Raw genomic sequence first — 22,822 nt, forward strand, 5'->3', positions numbered from 1 at the left:
ATAGAAGAGAGATCGAGCAACTGTCCATATGGTGCCAGCGCAATAACCTGGCCCTCAACACCAGCAAAACCAAGGAACTGATTGCGGACTTTGGAAGGAGTAGGAGGGGGACCCACAGCCCCATTTATATCAATGGGTCGATGGTTGAAAGGGTCAAGAGCTTCAAATTCTTGGGTGTGCACATCTCTGAAGATCTTTCCTGGTCCGAGAACACTAATGTAATTATCAAGAAAGCTCATCAGCGCATCTACTTCCTGAGAAGATTACGGAGAGTCGGTTTGTCAAGGAGGACTCTCTCTAACTTCTACAGGTGCACAGTAGAGAGCATGCTGACTGGTTGCATCGTGGCTTGGTTCGACAATTTGAGCGCCCTGGAGAGGAAAAGACTACAAAAAGTAATAAACACTGCCCAGTCCATCATTGGCTCTGACCTTCCTTCCATCGAGGGGATTTATCGCAGTCGCTGCCTCAAAAAGGCTGGCAGTATCATCAAAGACCCATACCATCCTGGCCACACACTCATCTCCCTGCTACCTTCAGGTAGAAGGTACAGGAGCCTGAAAACTGCAGCAACCATGTTCAGGAATAGTTACTTCCCCACAGCCATCAGGCTATTAAACCTGGCTCGGACAAAACTCTGATTATTAATAACCATTTTCTGTTATTTGCACTTTATCAGTTTATTTATTCATGTGTGTATATATTTATATCATGGTATATGGACACACTTATCTGTTTTGTAGTAAATGCCTATTATGTTCTGTGTGCTGAAGCAAAGCAAGAATTTCATTGTCCTATACAGGGACACATGACAATAACCTCACGAACTTGAACTTGAACAATTATGTGTACAAACTTGTACGTCTTTGAAGTGTGGGAGGAAACCGAAGACCGCTGGGAAAACCCATGCGGTCATGGGGAGAACGTACAAACTACATACAGACAGCACCTGTAGCCGGGATTGAACCCGTGTCTCCGGCGCTGCAAGCGCTGTTAGGCAGCAACCCTGTGCCACCGTGCCACTCGACTTATTCTCCCAAATGCCAGCATATCAATTCCCTAAGAATCTTTCCCAATATTTTTCCTACCATTGTCACAACTCAGCATGTTGTTTGTCCCCTTCGCTCCGGAGTTGCTGCCTAATCTGCTGAGCTCCTCCAGCACTTTGTTTTCACTGACCTATAATTTCCTGGATTATTCCTATTGGCCTTCTTTAACACAGGAATGATATTAGCTATTCTCTTGACTTCTACCAACATAGGATACACAGATCTCTGTCAAATCTCAAACAAGTTCTGCCCCATCTAAGTTCATTGCACTAAAGGAGTCTGGACCTGAAATTTCAAACATCCCTTTGCCTCCACAGAAGATGTTTAACCAGCTACGTTTTTCCTATAGTTTTTTTTTCCTCCAGATTTCAGTATCTGTGAACCATTGCGGCTCCACTACAATAACTTTTGGTTTTACGTCTTTCTGTAATCTAACGGCATATCAATTCCCCACCTGCTGGTGGCTATTGGGAAGCCGAAAGTATAATCCCATCATGGTGACTGCATCTTTTTTTAAATTCCTGATCTCTGACCTCTTTGGAGGCTGTGCTTATACTCTGCATATGGAACACGACAGTCAAAGTAATATTCTATGAAATTTGTTTGGACTAGAGCACTTTAACTGTGGAGACATAAGAAACTGAGATGCAGGAATCTTGAGCATATAACAAAGTTCTGGACAATCCCAGCAGGCCAGTTGATATCTGTGGAGGAAAATTGGTAGTCAATGTGTTACGTTGGGAACTTATTCTGATTGGTGGAGTAGATGGGAGAAAAGTGATAATGAGAAGGGGCTGTCCCACTGTGGTGACCTAATTGGTGAGTTTAGAAGAGTTTAGGAAAGTTTGAAAACATGTTGTTCAAGACCTCCTTCGACTATGTAGAAAACCTCCTTCGACCTCCTTCAACTATGTTGACGACTAGCCTCGACTAGCTTCAGGAAAATTGGACACCGAATAGTGGAGTTCTTCGACCTCCCTTCGACCTCCCTTCAACTATGTTGAAGACTATCTACAACTGCCTTTGACTACCTTCGATTACCTTTGACTACCCTCGATTACCTACGACTAACATGACGATCTACTACGACCTACTTCAACTAAACCTACGAGTAAAAAAAATATTCATTTTTTCCATGGTGACCTTTTTTACTCACGGGCATTTTGCAACATGTTGAAAAAAAACGCCACGACCTAGCTGAGGCCTCGAGTATGTGGGGACTACTCTCGAGCATGAAGGAGAGTTACAAAGACCTCTTAGGACCTCATGTCGACCATGTTGCGAGTATGAGTCGAGGGCAAACTCGCCAGAACTCGCGGATTAGGTCGCCGCAGTGGGTCAGTCCCTTCACTTCAAACCGACCACCACCAACAGCCATTCGCTGTGCTTCACATCAGGCGAGTAGAATGGGTGGGGGCATAAACTAGCAAGTTATTGGTGGATACAAGTGAGGGGGGTAATTGGCCGTTGGTGGAGATAATTTGTAGGAAGGAACTGCAGATGCTGGTTTAAACCGAAGATAGACACAAAGTGCCAGAGTAACTCAGCGGGACAGGCTGAAGAAGGGTCTAAACCTGAAACAGCACCCGTTCCTTCTCTCCAGAGATGCTGCCTGTCCTGCTAAGTTACTCCAGCATTTTGTGTCTATCTTGGGAGGAGGCAATAATGAGTAGAGGTGAAATAGAGAAAATAGAGCACCAGATAAGGAAAGAAGAGGAGTGATATATAAAGCCAGAAGGAGAGAGTTTGGGAGAAAGGGATATGGGGGAAGAGAGGGAATAGAGGGAAAATGGGGAATTTGAATTAAGGGGCATTTTCTGCTTTAGTTTCCGATAACCAACATGTGCAATCTTTTTAATTGAATTCACCTAGAAATTCATCTCTGCTTCCTACTGCTGAAACACAACATTTAGAGGCAACAATGTTTTACTCTGCCTCCAAATTCTCGTTCCATTGACAGCAGTGGAATGATTTTTGGATAAACAATAGAACGTGTGACCAGTGATGAATTTCCCAGAAACATAGTTAAAATAGTGAGCAAAAAACCCCAGAGTGCTTGAGGAACTCAGCAAGCTAAGCAGCACCTGTCCTAATAGGAACAAAATTAGGGCTTCGGGTTGGAGACCCTTCATTAGAGTGGACTCCCGGTAATGTAATTGTTATGCTAAAAAATAGCCACCTTTTTGAAAATATATCCACACATAGTCTACAAGTTGCTAGTATTTTCATCAAACGATTTGTAAATCTGACAATGAATTACTTTTTCCTGCATAACCATTGGGGCATTTTTCATGAACATTTATTTAATGTAATATGATCGGTAAAGAACATCCATCATGTCACAGCACATAATTTTAAATGTTTTTTTAATAGGGAGCAAAAATGACCAAATGAATGTAGACAAGTCAAATAATTTGTAAATTAGTAAATTAGTCCTCCAATTTTTCATTTGACTGCTTTAATACTCTTTTTTCTTTATTTTTCTTAAATGCCCTCAGTATTGAAGTCAATCAATCCATTTTGCAGCAAGTGCAATATTATTGTCACCCTCTGAGTAAAGTGATTTTTTAAGTCCTTCATTGTGCTTATGTGAGTATCTGCAAATATTGTGAAGTTTTAGCTCTCCAAATTTTATAAATTTTGAAATCTTTAAAATAATATTATTTTAAAATGAGCCTCTTTTAAAAAAGAAAGCCTTGTTTTTCTCTCTTTGTTAAATCAGACATTCTCTCCTTCTCTGTGTTTCTTTTTCTGTGTCAGACCTGATGTTTGATTCACCTACTCTATCTACCCTCCTTTACTCTGCTCACTCAAATCCCAGATGCCTTGCCAGCTTCATTGAATTGTGAACAACTTGCATTTCCTTCAAGCTGTCACACAACCTAAATGTGCGCAAACAAGTCCAGTTAACTGCTGAATTTGTTAAATGGCTTTCTATAGCAGAATTAAATCCCCATCACATATCAGACAGAAGAAAAACAAATTATTGCCATGTGGGCATTTTGAAATATGTTAATAATTTTTTTTGTTTTCTCCATTTCTGGCTCGTTCTTCTTTTACATTGAAAATCCAGTTTCCTATGTTTTTTTACCCCTGTTAGTATGTTTTGTGGGCTTTAACATTTAATTGAAGCACTGTGTTAAGTTTGCTAATTCACTTTTAGAATGTCTTTGATGTCTATGATATTATTTTTCAATCTTAATTGTCCTTGATTTTATTAAAAATCTTTTTTTTTTTTCAAACCTGCTGTATTTCTACAGCTCTTTCACCATGTGTGTAACAACAATGAAGCTTGATCACAAACTGGTGTTCATTACCTCCATGGGGGGTACCACAGTCAGCATTTTAAGGAAAATGGCCCAGATTAAAATAATTACCACTTGCTCCATCACTGTTGAATGTGGGACTCAGAGATTACTCAACATATACAGCATAAATATGTTTAATGTTTTCTTATTTTATAATTAACACATGGTTTCTAAAATATTCTCCAAAGATGAGAGCAAATGATTCACCACCGCAGAAGCATTTTAAGATCTAAAGTTAATGACTTTGCTTCTTGACATCTTTTTTCACAAATCACCCTTTTTATATGTATCATTTGTACATCTTGTCAAAACACCCAGGCTTCCTACTCGGCCACGTGGCAGGCTTCCTGCCGGGCCATGGCTGCGGGCTGAGAATTCGGCCGGAGACCTTTTTCGAGGCTTCGGGGGTGGCCGTGAATAGCCCGGGTCGGAGACCGACAGGGGCGTCGCGGGTCAGAGGAGTCTCACCTCGAGTGTCTGACCCCGGGTCAGCGTATGTAGAGAGGTTGGAGCGGCGGCCGATGATGGCGCCAACCGAAGGCTAATACGGACACGTGAAGTAAGGACGTCGGCAGTGGTGGGGCCACAGCGGCAGCAGTGGGGAAGCCACATAGCAATTGGGCCTCGGCGTTGGTGAAGCCTCGCGGGTAGACCCACAGTGAGGGACAGGATGGAACAATGTAGGACCCGGCATGGGGGACCCGCCGAGAGGAAGGGGGAAGAAAAATGGACAATGGGGATGGGGGAAAGAACAGACAATCTGGGCCCGGCGTGGGGGAACTGCTGGGACAGTGGGGGGAGAACAAAAGGAGGAACCGGCGTACATTGTAACTCTGTCAGTGCTGTAGATGGCTGCTACAGTATTTGTATATATAGGGTGTGCAGCAAAGAATCCCATTGTGCCTTGTCACATGTGACAATTAAGTATTCCATTCCATTCCAATAAAAATTGTACAAGCAGGAATACTGAATGACCATCCTTTTAAAAAACTGTTTCATCAATAGCTTTAGTGTTCACCAACTCCCTCCATTTGAAGTTAAAATATGATGCCTGCAGTTTTGAAACAGAATGGGAAAACGCAGTAATGCCCACTGCCATCTCCTGCATTACTGAAATCAGTGCATCCCCTGGTACAGCATTATTATATATATTACCATGCAAATATCATTCCAGATGCAGGTGACAGCCAGAAGAGATGGGATAAACACCATGAACATCTATATTACTAAAAGTCTGATCTTGACCACTTCCTGTTGTGCTGTATATTGATACTTACAGCTGCGATTTTTGGTAATATTACTCAGCCCCCCTCCGCTGTGCAGGACAAGAGGATTTTTCCCATTGATGAAAAATAAAAGAGATATTAGTGTTAAAAACATGTTGAGATTCTCTTTCCTTAAGGCCACTCCCCTTCCGGATGGACTATAAAACCCAGAAGTGTTGAGTGCTGCAGTCAGTCTCTGCAAGATGGGGGAGCGAGAGGGTCACGTCTCTCGGTCTAAGCTGTGAATAATATTGAACACATGTCTCCTAAAGTGTGAGTGTGGTTTTACTGACCTTGAGTGCCCTTAATGTGGTTTAAAAAGGAAAATGTGGTCGGTTTGAAGTGAAGCACAGCGAATGGCTGTTGGTGGTGGTTGGTTTGAAGTGAAGCACAGCGAATGGCTGTTGGTGGTGGTTGGTTTGAAGTGAGGCACTGCAAATGGTTGTTGGTGGTGGAAACTTGACCACTTCCTGTTTGCACTGTATATAGTTTTTCGATAAAACGCTACCACTTACGGCTGTGATTTAAGGCCATTTACTCAGTCCCCCTCAGCTCATCAGGTGCAGAGGATTCTTCCCATCAATGAAAAATAAAAGTGTTATTAGTGTTTAAAATGTTTTGAGAATCTCTCTCGTCAATCACACCATGAAGGCCATGCCCATTCAGGGTGGAGGGATTATAAAACCCGGAAGTGTGGGTGTGGCTCAGTCTCTGCAAGATGGGGGAGGGAGAAGTCACGACTCTGTCTGAGCTGTGAATCAACTAAACACACGGAATGTCTGCTGTGGTGTTTTATGTGGTTTTATGGTGGTTTCACCCTGCTTGAAATGGTATGAAACTGCATTTGAATGAATTTGGTGGCCTTGCACACTACTCGAAATGATATGAAACTGTACTTGAGTTTGCTGGACTTGGACCCTGCTTGAAATGGTATGAAACTGCAATTGAATTTGGTGGCCTTGCACCCAGCTTGAAGTGGAATGAAACTGCACTTGAATTTAGTGGCCTTGCACCCTGCTTGAAGTGGTATGAAACTGCACTTGAATTCAGTGGCCTTGCACCCTGCTTGGTGGTCGGAAACTGCACTTGAATTCGATGGCCTTGCACCCTGCTTGAAGTGGTAGGAAACTGCACTTGAATTTGGTGGCCTTGCACCCTGCTTGAAATGGTATGAAACTGCATTTGAATTTGGTGGCCTTGCACCCTGCTTGAAATGGAATTTCATGGAATAGCCATGAGTCAACTGCCAGCCCACCAGCCGTGAGTGAGCTGCCAGCACATCAGGCTTGAGTGACTGAGCTGCCACCGCAAGAATCCGTTTGGCCCATAATGTTCATACTAGCCCTCTGAAAACCAGTCCCTTCAGCCCACAACACCAATACTAGCGCTCCAGAAAGTGCGCCCCCTCCCACCCATCCACTGGCCACCAATATTGGAATTGGTGGAGAGGTGGAATGTTGTGTTGGGGGACCAGCCCTCCCATGTGAACATGTGACCCAACGGGTCCCACTTAGTCTAGTTCTCATTATATTGTTCCCTAAAGTCCAAGAACAGATAAAATAATAAATTCAACATCTGACTTAGAAAGGAAAGCTGTCAATAGGGCATTTTATCTGAGTGTGGCTAGTTTACCTGGCTTTATAGAAATATCAGAACACTTAACTATGAAAAATACCTTATTCAATGATAAGAAGTTGTTGAAATGCATGCTAGAACTCTCTGCCACAGAAGGTAGTTGAGGCCAATTCATTGGCTATATTTAAGATTAGGGAGTTAGATGTGGCCCTTGTGACTAAAGGGATCAGGGGGTATGGAGAGAAGGCAGGTACAGGATACTGAGTTGGATGATCAGCCATGATCATATTGAATGGCGGTGCAGGCTCGAAGGGCCGAATGGCGTACTCCTGCACCTATTTTCTATGTTTCTATGTTTCTATATGAGGAATTTGCAAAACATACGTCAAAGGAACAACACAATGTTGTTCCAAAGTACACGGTTAACAAGAACCTTTTCATTTGTTTGCCGGAGGGTTAGCTAGAGTCACGAATATGTGTTCAGAATTAGCAGGCGCTCTGTAATATGTCGGTAGATTGGGAAAATCAGGTTGGTTCTGGACCCCAAGAAAAGGAGTTTGTAGAGTGCCTCTTAGATGGATTCTTAGAGCAGCTTGTACTGGAACCGACCAATTGTGGATTTAGTGTTGTCTTATGAACCAAATGTAATAAGGGAAGTCAAAGTAAAGGAACTGCTAGGAGGTAGTGACCATAATATGATGTTTTAATCTGCAATTTGAGAGGGAGAATGTTAAATCAGAAATGTCAGTGTTGCAGTTGAACAAAGGGGACTAAGAAGACATGAGAGAGGAGCTGGCCAACTGGAAAATAATCCTTGCAGGAATGACGGTGGAACAGCAAAGGCAGGAATTTCTGGGCATAATCCAGAAGATTCAGGAACATTTCATTCCAAAGAGGAAGAAAGATTCGAAGGGGAGTAAGAGACATTCGTGGCTGACAAGGGAAGTTAGGGATGGAATAAAACTAAAAGTTAAGGTGTATAACATAGCAAAGAATAACGAGAAGCCAAAGGATTGGGGAACATTCAAAGGGCAACAGAAGGTAACAAAAAGGACAATATGGGGTGAAAAGATGAAATATGAGGGTAAGCTGGCCAAGAATACAAAGAAGGATAGTAAAAGCTTCTTTAGGTATGTTAAGATAAAAAGATTATTAAAGACAAATGTGGGTCCCTTAAAGGCAGAAACAGGTGAAATTATTATGGGGCAAAAGGAAATGGCAGAAGAGTTGAACCGATGCTTTGGTTCTTTCACCAAGGATGACACAAACAATCTCCCAGATGTAATAGAGGACAGAGGATCTAGGGAGACAGAGGAACTGAAAGACATTTGCATTAGGCGAGAAATAGTATTTGGTAGACTGATGGGACAGAAGGCTGATTAATCCCCAGGGCCTGATGTTCTGCATCCCAGGGTACTCAAGGAGGTGGCTCAAGAAATTGTGGATGCATTGGTGATCATTTTCCAATGTTCTATAGATTCGGGATCAGTTTTTGTGGATTGCAGGGTAGCTAATGTTATCTCACTTTTCTAGTAAGGAGCGAGAGAGAAAATGGGGAATTATGGACCAGTTAGCCTGACATCGGTGGTGGGGAAAATGCTGGAGTCAATTATAATGGCGCATTTGGATAGCTGTAAAAGAATTGGTCAAGTCAGCATGGATTTATGAAGGGGAAATCCTGCTTGACCTATCTTCTTGAATTTTTTGAGGGTGTGACAAGTAAAATGGATGAAGGAGAGCCAGTGGATCTAGTGTATCTGGCATTTTAGAAAGCCTTTGATAAGGTCCCACAGGGGATTAGTGGGAAAAATTAGAGCACATGATATTGGGGTAGGGTATTGACATGGATAAAGAATTGGTTGGCAAACAGGAAATAAACGGTAGGTATAAACGGGTCCCTGACAGAATAGCAGGCAGTGGCTAGTGGGGTGCTGCAAGGGTCGGTGCTGGGGCCGCAATTATTTACAATATATATCAATGATTTAGATGATGGGATTAAAAGTAACACTAGCAAATTTGCAGATGACACAAAGCTAGGTGGCAATGTGAGGTGCGAAGAGGATGCTAGGAGGTTTCAGGGTGTCTTGGGCAGGTTGAGTGATTGGGCAGATGCTGTATTATGTAGATAAATGTGCGGTTATCCATTTTTTCGTCAAGAACGAGGAGGCAGATTATTATCTCAATGGTGTCAGATTAGGAAGAAGGGAAGCACAGCAAGACCTGGGTGTCCTTGTTCACCAGTCAATTAAAGTAAACATGCAGGTACAGCAGGTAGTGAAGAAAGCTAATGGCATGTTGGCCTTCATAACAAGAGGATTTGAGTATAGGAGTAAAGATATCCTTCTGCAGTTGTACAGGGCCCTGGTGAGACCACATCTGGAGTATTGTGTGCAGGTTTTGTCTCCTAATTTGAGGAAGGACATCCTTGCTATTGAGGCAGTGCAGCGTAGGTTCACAAAGTTAATCCCCGGGATGGCGGGACTGTCATATGATGAAAGATTGGAAAGACTGGGCTTGTATTCACTTGAATTTAGAAGGATGAGAGGATATTTTATGGGAAAAGATAAAATTATAAAAAGGACTAGACAAGTTAGATGCAGGAAACATGTTCCCAATGTTGGGCGAGTCCAGAACTAAGGGCCACAGTCTAAGAATAAAGGGGAAGCCATTTAAAACTGAGATGAGAACAAAGAAAATTCACCCAGAGAGTTGTGAATTTGTGGAATACTCTGCCACAGAAGGTAGTAGATGCCAATTTACTGGATGAATTTAAAAGGGAGTTAGATAGAGCTCTAGGGGCTAGCGGAATCAAGGGATATAAGGAGAAGGCAGGCACGGGTTACTGATTGTGGATGATCAGCCGTGATCCCAATGAATGGCGGTGCAGGCTTGAAGGGCTAAATGGCCTCCTCCTGCAACTATTTTCTATTTTTCTGTGTTTTAAGATTTAAGATTTTTAATTGAATTGCTCTACCTATCACATAACAAAGATCATTCATCTTAACACACAGCTGCCACCCTTCATATTTCAGATTTATGCATTAAACAGATAAATATCATGCAATAATATTTTTACATGGTGCTTTCCACTGATCTGAATTTACAAGCATATCCCAATCTGCAAATTCCTTTCACCATTCTTAATTAACCTGCAGAAATTAAAATTGGATCATATAACCTTCAAAGCTCATATTTGGATTGGATCATATAACCTTCAAAGAGTCACAGAATGAGGCTGTATGCTAATGATGTTTTCAAAATACATTAAAACATTCATGAAAGACAATTGACAGTGCAGAAATCGCAGTCTGCTGATGCTACACCTCTAATGCTCAATTTCAATTATCTTCATTTATGTAAGGTTGAATAAATATTTTGTGATCAATGGATCTGGAGTCTGGCTGTGGACAACGCTTCCAGTGTGAAGCAAGAAATTGAAATAGTGGCAGTCCAATTAAACAAATAGTTTGGTTCTCTCTTCATGGAACATAAATAAACATCCAGAAATTCTGGGGAACCAAGAACCTATTGAAAATAAGGAATTAAGGGAAATTAGCATTTTACTGGCGAAAATAAATGCTGGAGAAATTAATGGCATTGGGTGGCACATTGGCGCAGCTGGCAGACCTGCATGGCACCAGAGATTTTGGTTCAATCCTGACCTCGGGTTCTGTCTGTGTGGAGTTTGCATGTTCCCCTGTAACTGCGTGTTTTTCCTCCAGACAGCTTTGGCGTCTTCCCACGTTCCAAAGAATGTGGGTCTGTAGGTGAATTGGCATCTGTAAAATTGTCTGATGTGTAGAGAGTGGATGAGAAAATGGGACAACTATAAATAGTGTGAATGGGTATTTGATGGTCAGCAGGGACTTGGATCTGCTGCCACGCTATATCTCTTAAAATAAAACTAAAAATGCCGGGAACCTAATAAATCCACCAGGTCCATTGCAACGTGTGCGGTCACAGGAAGAAGGTGGAACTTTGTACAGACAGTGCCTGTGGTCAGGATCGAACCTGGGTCTCTGATGCCATAAGGCAGCAGCTCTTCCACTGCACCACCATGTCATCTTCTGAAGGAAGGAGATGGATCCTGGAAAAGTAAAAAGATGGATGGATGATGTAATGTTGGAGCAGCACAGGTTAAGAGGTAATCTGGACATCCCATTCTGTCCCTCTGCAAACCCTCCCGCCACACCACCCCTCAACACCCACCAATACCACCCCATGTATAGTGCCCTCCAAAATGTATGGGACAAAGACTGAAGGGGGCGCTGTTCTGGCGGCAGCCATGGCAGCAGCGCGTCAGCCTTTCAATTTTATTTTTATTTTTAGTATGTTTTAAAGTGTGTATTTAGTGGGGTTTTTTGTGATTTGTGTGGGGGGTGGTGTGGGTGGTGTAAGGGGGAAACCGCTTCGGTCGCCTCCTCCATGGAGAGGCGACTTTTTCCAGTTCGCCTCCCCCGTGGCCTACCATCAAGGATCGGCGCGGCCTTTCCCAGAGACGTGCCCGGGGCTTCAGCGGCGGGCGCAGCGTGGACTCGGCGTGGAGCGGGTGAGCCCTCGCTGGGGCTCGCTGGAGGGGAGTGCTCCGTTTCACTGGCCCGGGGAAGCCGGCGGCATGAAGTCGCAGCCTGAAGCCGCGCGCGGTCTGCAGAGTTCCAGCTGCTGCGGCGTCTACAGCCCGGGCGGGATCCCTCGTGGGGGACCCGGGGGAAGAAGAAGCCGCCATTGCCGGCCCGCGGATAACTTCTACCGCGGGCCCGGCATGGACTTACCATCACCCCTGGAGGGGAGCTTCGACCGCCGGCCCTGCAGTCTACGGTGCTTCTGGCTGCGGCGGGGACTTTAAATCTCAACCGCCGGCCTGCGGCCTACACAATCTTGAAGCCGCGGTCTCCGGTGAGGAAAGACCGATCCTGGACTGGACTCTGGACTCTGGTCTTGTCCACGGGGGGGGGGGGGGGGGGGGGGGAGGGGGGGGGGGGGGGGGGGAATGGAGGAGGACGGCCAAAATGATTTTGTGCCTTCCACCACAGTGATGAATGCTGTGGTGGATGTTTATGTTACATGTTGTGTCCTGTTTATGCATTTTATTATTTTGTTAACCCATCTTTATGCCTTGTATGGAACTGATTTTTAAATTATGTAAAGCACTTTGGGGTCAATGAAAATTGACTATAAATGTGCTATATAAATAAACTTATTATTATTATTATTATTATTATTATTATCATTTATTTACTTGCCTCTGTACTGCACTATTTGCAATTTGTAATACAAAAAATCTACGTGGTTAAAGTGCACATTGTCAGGTTTTAATAAAGGCCATTTTTATACATTGTGGTTTCACCATGTAGAAATTACAGCAGTGTTTAGATATAGTCCCCCATTTCAGGGCACCATAATGTTTGGGAAACATAAATGTCATGTAAATGAAAGTAGTAATGTTTAGTATTTTTGTTGCATATCCTTTGCATGCAATGACTGCTTGAAGTCTGCGATTCATGGACATCACCATTTGCTGGGTGTCTTATCTGGTAATGCTCTGCCAGGCCAGTATTGCAGCCATCTTTAGCTTATGCTTGTTTTGGGGGCTAGTCCCCTTCAGTTTTCTTTTGAGCATATAAAAGGCAAACTTAAATGGGCTCAGATCGGTGATTGAATTGGCCACTCAGGAATTTACCATTTTTTAGCTTTGAAAGACCCCTTTGTTGCTTTAGCAGTGTGTTTGGGATCATTGTCTTGCTGTAGAATGAACAATCGGACAATTAGTTTTGAGGCATTTGTTTGAACTTGAGCAGATAGGATGTGTCTGTACACTTCAGAATTCATTATGCTACTACCATCAGCAGTTGTATCATTAATGAAGGTGTTAGCCAGTACCTTCAGTAGCCATACATGACCAGGCTATAACAACCCACCACCGTGTTTCACAGACGAGGTGGTATGCTGTGGATCTTGGGCAGTTCCTTCTGTCCTCCACACTTTGCTCTTGCCATCACTCTGATATAAGTTAATCTTCGTCTCATCTGTCCACAATACCTTTTCCAGAACTGTGGTTGCTCTTTTAAGTACTTCTTGGCAAACTGTAACATGGCCATCCTATTTTTGCGGCTAACCAGTGGTTTGCATCTTGCAGTGTAGCCTCTGTATTTCTGTTCATGAAGTCTTCTGTGGACAGTGGTCATTGACAAATGCACACCTGATTCCGGAAGAGCGTTTCTGATGTCAGACAGGTATTTGGGTTTTTTTCTTTATTATAGAGAGAATTCTTCTGTCATCAGCTGTGGAGGTCTTCCTTGACCTACTAGTCCCTTTGCGATTAGTAAGCTCACCAGTGTTCTCTTTCTTCTTAATGATGTTCCAAACACTTGATTTTGGTAAGCCTAAGGTTTGGCTGATGTCTCTAACAGTTTTATTCTTGTTTCTCAGTCTCATAATCGCTTCTTTGACTTTCATTGGCACAACTTTGGTCCTCTTGTTGATAAACAGCAATAAAAGTTTCCAAAGATGATGGAAAGACTGGAGGAAAGACAAAATGCTGAGAGCTCTCTTATACCTGCATTAAGGAGGCAATTAAACATACCTGAGAAATTACAAATGCCTGTGAAGCCATGTGTCCCAAACATTATGTACTCTAAAATGGGGAGACTATGTATAAACACAGCTGTAATTTCTACATGGTGAAACCAAAAGGTGTAAAAAATACCTTTAATAAAATCTGACAATGTGCACTTTAACCACTTGTGATTTTTTTAATTACAAATCTCAAATTGTGTGGAGTACAGAGGCAAATAAATAAATTATGGGTCTTTGTCCCAAACATTATGGCAGGCACTGTAACATAAGTCTTCTCTCTTAAAATTGGGGCTATCAATTACATTGGGGAACAATGGACTTCACATTCTGGATTGTTCATCTATTGTCAAACCTACCCATTGTGAGAAGGATGGCTATAGGGCATCTATATTGGATAGTGCTATGATGTTTAGGTTTCAGGCTGCAAAGATAAACATTTAGTCCCATTAATACTTTCTCATTCAGAATTGGTGTGGATTCATCATATTCAGGACTACAATACAATTTTTGTATAGATTCTAATTCTTACAGAAAAAAGCCCATTATATTAGGAAATATGATATGCTGCCAACTTGAAATGCCAAATGTTGTCCCTGTGTAATGAATTGCCACACATTTTGTGTTAAGTGCTAGCATCAACATTGTTCAAAGTAACATGTAAATAAACAAACTGTTTTGTTTTCACCTGACAGACAAGCCTAAAGAAATTACATTATGCAGTCATTTTCAAGGAGTAAAATTGAATTGGATAACATCTCACATAACACAAAAAAAGAGCAAAACTGTTTGAATTTCATGCAGATTTTGTGTCAATCTGCTCCACAAACAGCTATTGTGTAAAGCTATTTCTTAGAATATATCAACCCTGATCGTTAATTTACAATAAATAAGGTCACTACAATTATATAGTCAGCACCACAGTAAATTGCTTTCCACAAATTGAAGCACAATAAGGCCTAATGTGGCAAGGTACATCTTTAAATAGCTAATTCTTATATTGTTTGGGCCTTGATACAAAATCACCAACGAAACTATACTCCATGGCGTTCTGAGGCTCAGTGTGGCTGTCAGTTCTGGAATATATATATATATATATATATATATATATAATATATATAAATTTATCTGATATAATACTCCCCATTAACACCGGAAGCAGAATAATGATAACATGCAGAATTACCTTTTTTCAACAGCTTCTCATGACATAACTCTTTGGCGTTTCTTGTGATGGGATTGCATTGTGTATTCATCAGCTATAGATAGTGATGCAACACAGCCACTATTCTTCTTGATACTTGGTTTCTTGGTCCTCCAAAATATTCCAAACTGAATTTGGAATGTTTGAAATTATGAATTTAAACTGGAGGTTGTGGAGGGAGGACAAGCCAGAAAGGGTTATTGGGAAGAAAGAGCTTAAATGTTGAAAGAACTTAAATGTTGTTGCAACTGGTTGGGTAACTATGGTAGGGTGGAGATTATTCCATGCTTTAATTGTGCGGGGGAAGAATGAATTGCTGTACACATCTGTCTTGGTAGCTGGAATCACAAATTGGATCGAATGCCCTCGTCTGCTCCTAATTGGTTTGGGTTTGGTGTAGGTCTTGTAAACTATTTGACAGATTAAATCCAGATCTAATATTTATTGACAACCGTATTACTATAAATCCAGATCTACTATTTGTCGACATCCGTATTACTTGGAAGTCCGTCCTTAAATGTTTGCACAACAATGCAGTATAATTAATTTCTGCATCATAGTTATAACTTTATGACTTAAACGGAAATGTTGAGCATTTGTGGCGCAGTCAACTATCCAATTATTTTGGATACTCAGAACAACCCCTGAGTTTTTTTTGTGACCAAATATGGCCCAATATTTTGTTTAACTTTGACATGATCATATCCTGAAATAGTGTATATCATTAGCTGATTGGAAATATAGCATAGCTCTCTTTTCTACATGGATATTCACACACAAACACATACTAATTGGGACAAGTGTGGTGATGCATTTTGGGAGTTAGTTACGCACACAACACACACACACACACACACACACACACACACACACACACACACACACACACACACACACACACACCCCACACACACACACACACACACACACACACACACACACACACACACACACACACACACACACACACACAGCCTAACTCATAAAAGTGCAAAATTATGCATCATGGAAAGGTAAACATAGCATGAGATTAACAGTGAAAGACAGGGCCTGGGGAGAGGGGCATTGGAGGTGAGAAAGGTAGACATACACAAATCTAGTTCTTTGAAAGGAGCAACACAGGTAGACAGGGTGGTGAAGATGCCATATGTCATGCTTGCCTTCAGCAGCCAAGGCACAGACTACAAGAGTTGGGGCATCATCTTTCACCTGTACACGATGCAAGATATTGGTTAGGCTCACAATATGGTGTTTTTTGTACCATTATGGTCACCATCAGGAGAGACTGGATGGCCTGGGTTTGTTCCTTGGAGCAAAAAAGTCTGTGAGGTAACATGATAAAAGGTTTATAAAATAATGAGGTATAGTTTTTTTCCCATCATAACGGTGTCTCAAATTAAAGAACATTGCTTTAATGTGGGGGGGGGGGGGGGGGGGGGGGGGGGGGATGGGATAATGGGAATATTTTTCACAGCAGAAAGAATAGTTGCTATCTGGAATGACCTGTCAGAGAAAGTGGTGGTGGACAGGAACAGTAACAATACTTAAGGGGCTGTCCCACCGCGGCGACCTAATTGGCGAGTTTAGAAGAGTTTAGGAGAGTTTGAAAAAGTGTCATGTTGAAGACCTCCTTCGACTATATAGAAATATAGAAGACCGCCTTCGACCTCCTTCGACTATGTTGAAGACTAGCTTCAACTAGCTTCAGGAAAATTGGACACCGAATAGTGGAGAGTGAAGACGACCTCCCTTCGACTATGTTGAAGACTATCTATGACTACCTTCAATTACCTTTGACTACCCTTGATTACCTATGAATAACATGCTGACCTACTATGACCTACTTCGACTAAACCTACGAGTAAAAAAAAATTGTTTTTTTCCATAGCGACGATTTTTTACTCGCGGGCGTTTTTCAGCATGTTGAAAAATACGCGACAACCTAGCTGAGGCCTCGAGTACGCGGGCAGTACTCTCGAACATGAAGGAGAGTTACAAAGACCTCCTAGGACCTTGTGTCGACCATGTTGCGAGTATGAGTCGAGGGCAAAAGGGGCTGTCCCACTGCAGCAACCTAATCCGCGAGTTCTGGCGAGTTTGCCCTCGACACATACTCGCAGCATGGTCGACACGACCCGGGACCCGAGTTCAATCCTGACTACGAGTGCTGTCTGTGTGGAGTTTGTATGTTCTTAACGTGACTGCATGGGTTTCCCTGGGTGTTTTGGTTTCCTCCAACACTCCAAAGATGTGCAGGTTTGTAGATTCAGTAAAGATTGTAAATTGTCCCTAGTATGTAGGATAGTGCGAGTATTCATGGATTGTTGGTCAGTGTGGACTCGGCGGGTCGAAGAGCCTGTTTCTGCACAGTATCTCTAAACAAAACTAAACTAAAATGACATGAAGTGGGAATGTGAATAAGGAGGAGGATGCAAAAGGCTTTCAGGGGAATATATACAAGTTGGGTGTGTAAATTGTGGGTAGGCGAGGTGCACTGCAAGGTGGAAAATGTAAGGTTATCCACTTGGGTGAGAAATAAAAGAGAAATGCTGAGGTTATTTTTTAAGAGATTGAGAAACATTGTTAAATTCACAGTATTTCCCACTGAAATCAATAAGGACTGCAGACTGAGGGTACATTGGACGTGTTGAATCAGAGAGATACTGGGGAATCCCAACAAGATTGGACTCCTTGCGTTGGCCCCTGTCCCACGATAGCATTTGGCAGCACTCATGTACAAATCTGATGCATACTGAAGTTTCAGTATTTGAAAACAAATCCAGACCTGCATGACTCAGCCCAAAGTAAACTATACACATGGTTCCCCATTTTCAAAATGTAATTCCATTGAAGTCAATTGGGTTTCAGAAACAGATGACAGTGCACTTATGCTGCAATGTGTGCTTGTCAATGTTTTTTTCTACCCCCATATTAATTCTTGCACTGTTTGACTTTTTGCAAGCCATTTTTAGATAACGGTGATACATCAAAACACTAAGTATAGGTCTAATGTCTTATAGGTTTATCGGTCTCATTGGTCCACATGTCAAACCACAAAGGCCAACCTTTTAATGGAAGCCAAGGCAGGGTTACAGAAATGAATTGATGCATATTGATTCACTTTTTAAAATTGAAGGTGTTGGATTATTACAAATAAAATCCAAATGAGTTATTCACATTTCTCCAGAGAACTAATGTCAGCAAACATAAAGATATTCAGTTAGAATAATCACCAGTTATTTTCCGGAAGTGGCGGCGCTGCCCTGGCAGCAGCGGCTCGCCTGCAGTCCGTTGGTTTTTACTTTTTTGTATTGTTTTTTTTCGTTTTTGTCTAGTTATGTTTTTGGTTTTTAGGCTGTGTTTATGTGGGGAGGGGGGGTGGGGGGTGAAACGGGGGCTGCTGTCACTCCCTTTGGGGGGAATACGACCTTTTTGTCGTATCCCCCTTCTCCGTCTACGCTGAGGCCTAGCGGAGCCGGCGACCTCGGGACTCTGGAGGCAGCTGACAGGACTTGTCCTGGGCTCGCTCCCGGCCCAGCCCGGGATGGAACGGTGCTCCCGTGAGAGCGGCATGGTGAGGGGCTGGAGTGGCCCAGCCCGAGGGAGAACGGCACTCCCGCTGGAGTGGCCCAGCCCGAGGGAGAAACGGCACTCCCGCTGGAGTGGCCCAGCCCGAGGGAGAAACGGCACTCCCGCTGGAGTGGCCCAGCCCGAGGGAGAAACGGCACTCACGTGAGGGCGATCCGGTCCGGTGGCTGGGACGACGTTCTGGCGGCGGTGTCCAGAGTCCTGGGTTCAGCCGCGGGCCGGCGGCTGCGTGTGCTGGACTGGAGGTGCGGCGGCTTCGACCACCCCGGCCGCAGTGTTTGAAACGGCCCGTTCTCGGGGTTCGGTGAGCTGCGGGACTGTTTATACCATCGCCCGGTGGGGAATCGCCTCAGCGCAGAGGGAGCAGAGGGAGAGACTACAACCCTAAGATTTTTGCCTCCACCACAGTGAGGAGGTGTTTGGAGGACTCACTGTGGTGGAAGTTAATTTGTGTTTATTGTTGTTTATTATTGTATCATTGTATGTATGACTGCAGGCACAAAAATTTCGTTCAGACCGTAAGGTCTGAATGACAATAAGGAAATTCAAAAAAAAAAAAAAAATTCAATTCAGTGCTACATTTAATTTATCCTGGCACTCAAAGAATGACAACGATTATCGGTGCTGTCCTACTAAGCAATTTTTAATGATTCGCTGAGAACTGAGGAAGTGTTGAAGGTACATGTGGTGCCTTTATTAAGAAAAAAAAGATTAAAGTCACAACAGGATACCTATAGACTATGAGCTTAATCACAGCGGTTGAAAATTAATAGAAAATCTTCTTAGTGATCAATTAGAGTATCAGGCCTAATAAGGTTTCACTCAACAGGGCTTAAGAAAATAGAGGTCATATTTGACAAATTAGATTTAGGTTTTTTTTAAGAAGTCGCTGGAGCAATAGATCCTGAAGATACCCTGGATGCTACTTAATTGAATTGTCTAAAGAAAAGCTATCAATAAAATGCCATTTTGCTTTAAAATTAAATCTGGTGGTGTCAGGGTTGATATCATGAGATTAATCTCTGCATGATTAAAGGACTGGAAGGAAAATTAAGTTTAAATGTGACTGCATCTCAAGAGTTATGTCACAAAGGTTATTCTAAGGATCTCCTTCTTATTCATTTTATCAATAATCTGGAGACGAAAATGTGGAAAATATTAAATTGTGAATAGAGCACGGTTGTGAGACGATCTAATAGTTTGCAAATAAAATTGAAAAGACTAAAGGCCCTGTCCCACATCCCCGAGTTACTTACGAACTCCCGAGTTTTCCCCTTGATTTGAACTTGGGGAATGTCGGGTAATGTCGGTAGCGAGCCCGTAGGAGTCCATAGATGTTTCATAGCGGCTCCTAATGCCAGCCGTAGGAACTGGGGGCATCAGGTAAGTCGGGACGTTTTTTCAACATGTTGAAAAATGTCCACGAGTTAAAAAAAATAGCCCCGAGTACCTAAGAATGGTTATTACCATAATTCTCCGAGTTCGAATCAAGGGGATAATGTGGGAGAATTCGTGAGTAACTCGGGAAAGTGGGACAGGGTCTTAAGACTGATATTTTACAGTGCAGAACAATGTGTAATTATACAAATAGATGTATATCATTTGACAAAAAGTATAACATGTAACAGGTACAGGATACTGAGTTGGATGATCAGCCATGACCATATTGAATGGCGGTGCAGGCTCGAAGGGCCGAATGGCCTACTCTTGCACCTATTTTCTATGTTTCTATGTTAACATAGAGGTATGATCATATAATGGTTAAGTTTCTGGACTAGTATCAAGATGATGAGACGGAGTACAGAAAGGAGATAGATAACTTAGTAACAAGGAATCAGAACACTAACCTCTTCCTCAATGTCAGCAAGACATTGCACACTGGCTTAAATTTTAGCCGCCATTATGGGATTTGTTGCAAAACTTTGTGCTTGCCTGAGATTTGTCTTCAGTGTGGGTGGTATAGTCAATCTGGAGTATTTCATAGATGGACACAAAAAGCTGGAGTAACTCAGCGGTTCAGGCAGCATCTCTGGAGAAAAGGTATAAGTGACAATTCGGGTCGAGACCCTTCTTCAGACTGTGTATCTTTGGTTTAAACCAGCATCTACAGTTCCTTCCTACCCACGGACTATTTCATAGTTAGCCTTATCTTCTTGATCTCTAATAACATAGTGAAAAGGTGTAACAATTGGCCACTCATGTGGCAGGGCAACATTTTATGCCATTCACATATATTGTCAGAAGATGCCGCTGTGATCTTCCAGCAGCTTGGTTGACCTCAGTGTCACAAACCAGACCAGTTTTAATGACACAGCCCATTTTACAAAGAAGTAAGTAAGCATACAGATTAACAGCAGCAGGCACCGTTTACTTCACTCAATTTTTGATTAATTCATCAAAATGATAATGCAGTACGAAATCACAGGCTCTCAAGTGCTGATCTTTTTGCTGTTGGTCTGACCTTTATATCAAGGCAACTTCTAATTGCAGAAACTGACCTCCTTCAATTTAACTTTCATCTTCAGATGCAAGCCCGCACTTCAGAGTTTAAAATTCATGAATCCTGATGCGTCTTACCACTTTTTTCTCTGCATGAGAGATCTCCTGTAAAGTGGGCAATACTCATCTCTCCACCAGCAGATCTAATTATGTCTGGTTGTTGTGTATGGGACATTGCTGTAAAGTGGTTAATGTAATTGCCTGTAAAATATTCACTGCAACCCACGTAATTAATTGGCCATTTCTAAGCATCTCGACAACATGAAAGGCACCACATAGAAGTGCAAGTTTTTTCTGGGGGGGGGGGATGTTGCACCACAAACAACATGCTTATCTTTTGCATATTCCCTTGTTTTCTTGCTTCAAAGCTCAGGAGCAGTATGTGCCTCATCCTTTCAGCAAACACTGACTCAACTGAGCTGTCAAAGTTCATGCTTATGACATGATTATGGCTGACTTTAATGCATTTTAAGATAGCCTTAAAGAATTATGAATGAGGGATTCAGAAAGCGTGTAGCAATGCAGAGCTCTGTTGTCTCAAAGAACAGTAGATAAGCCTAGGACTCTGCCCACCAGCAAGGGGATGTATTTGAAGAACCTGAAAGGGCGGTTCTTCTAGTTACCACCAATTACTTGTTTTGATTCTGACTCTGGACAAGAGATAAGTGAGGACCCGCAAGGGCAAATAAGGTCATAGCTAGAAAAGAACAGAGTATTCCTGGTAGAAATAAACAGTGCTATCTAAAACTGCCATATGGTTGATATAGACAGCGAGCTGAATCACAACTAATTTCTGTACCAGACATTGCAAGAAGCCTGCATGTCTATTCCCTTTTTGCAGGCGCAGCGTTATATAAATTCCCAGCCCAACAGTTCACAGATGGATGAACAGGCACAACTTCTGTATTGTTTTAAGCAAAAAAACCCACAAACTTTTGAGTCACCATTTATTTTTGAAATCAATCATTAAAGCAAGGCCCTCAGAAAGGCTGATCAGTGATAAACATATGTTTTTTTTTTTCCTGCAACAGCTGCTAATGCTGCTGCTATCTCCATATCTTATTGAACCCACACTTTGCTTTTGCCTGCTGTTCCCCAGCTTTTTACTATTCATTTTTAGTGTGTATGACCATGCTGTGGGCACCATGGATCACACCAAAGGTACACACAAAATACTGGAGTATCTCACAGGAGAGAAAGATTGGGTGATGCTTCATGTTGAGACCCTTCTTCAGACTGAGAGTCAGGAGAGAGGAAGACATAGAGATATGCAAGGGTACGGTGTGAAAACGACAGATCAAAGGAGACACTGTTCAAAGAAAATGTAGAATGGTTCATTGTAAACTGAGGGGAAGGTGAGAACAAGGCATACAAACAGTAACATTTAATCAGGAGGACAGTGAAACAAGTCAGAGAATTAGGATGGGGAGGGATGGAGAGAGAGGGAAAGCAGTTACTTGAGGTAGAGACATCAATATATCATACCACTGGGCTGTTGGCTGCCCAAGCGAAATATGAAGTGTTGTTCCTCCAATTTGCTTTGGACCTCACTGACAGTGGAGGTGGCCCAGGACAGAAAGGTCCATATGGGCATTTGAGGGGGTGTTAAAGTGTTTAGCAACTGGGAGATCAGGTAAGCCTAGGCAGACTGAGCAGAGGTGTTCAGGGTTACACTATCCTTCCATCTTTGGCTGGGATCTCTCTTCGTATTACCAGCGGAACCATTTAGTTTTCTTCAGTGACCATACAAATGCTGTTAGC

The sequence above is a fragment of the Leucoraja erinacea genome, chromosome 1, assembly GCF_028641065.1.
Source record: "Leucoraja erinacea ecotype New England chromosome 1, Leri_hhj_1, whole genome shotgun sequence".
Taxonomy (NCBI): Eukaryota; Metazoa; Chordata; class Chondrichthyes; order Rajiformes; family Rajidae; genus Leucoraja; species Leucoraja erinaceus.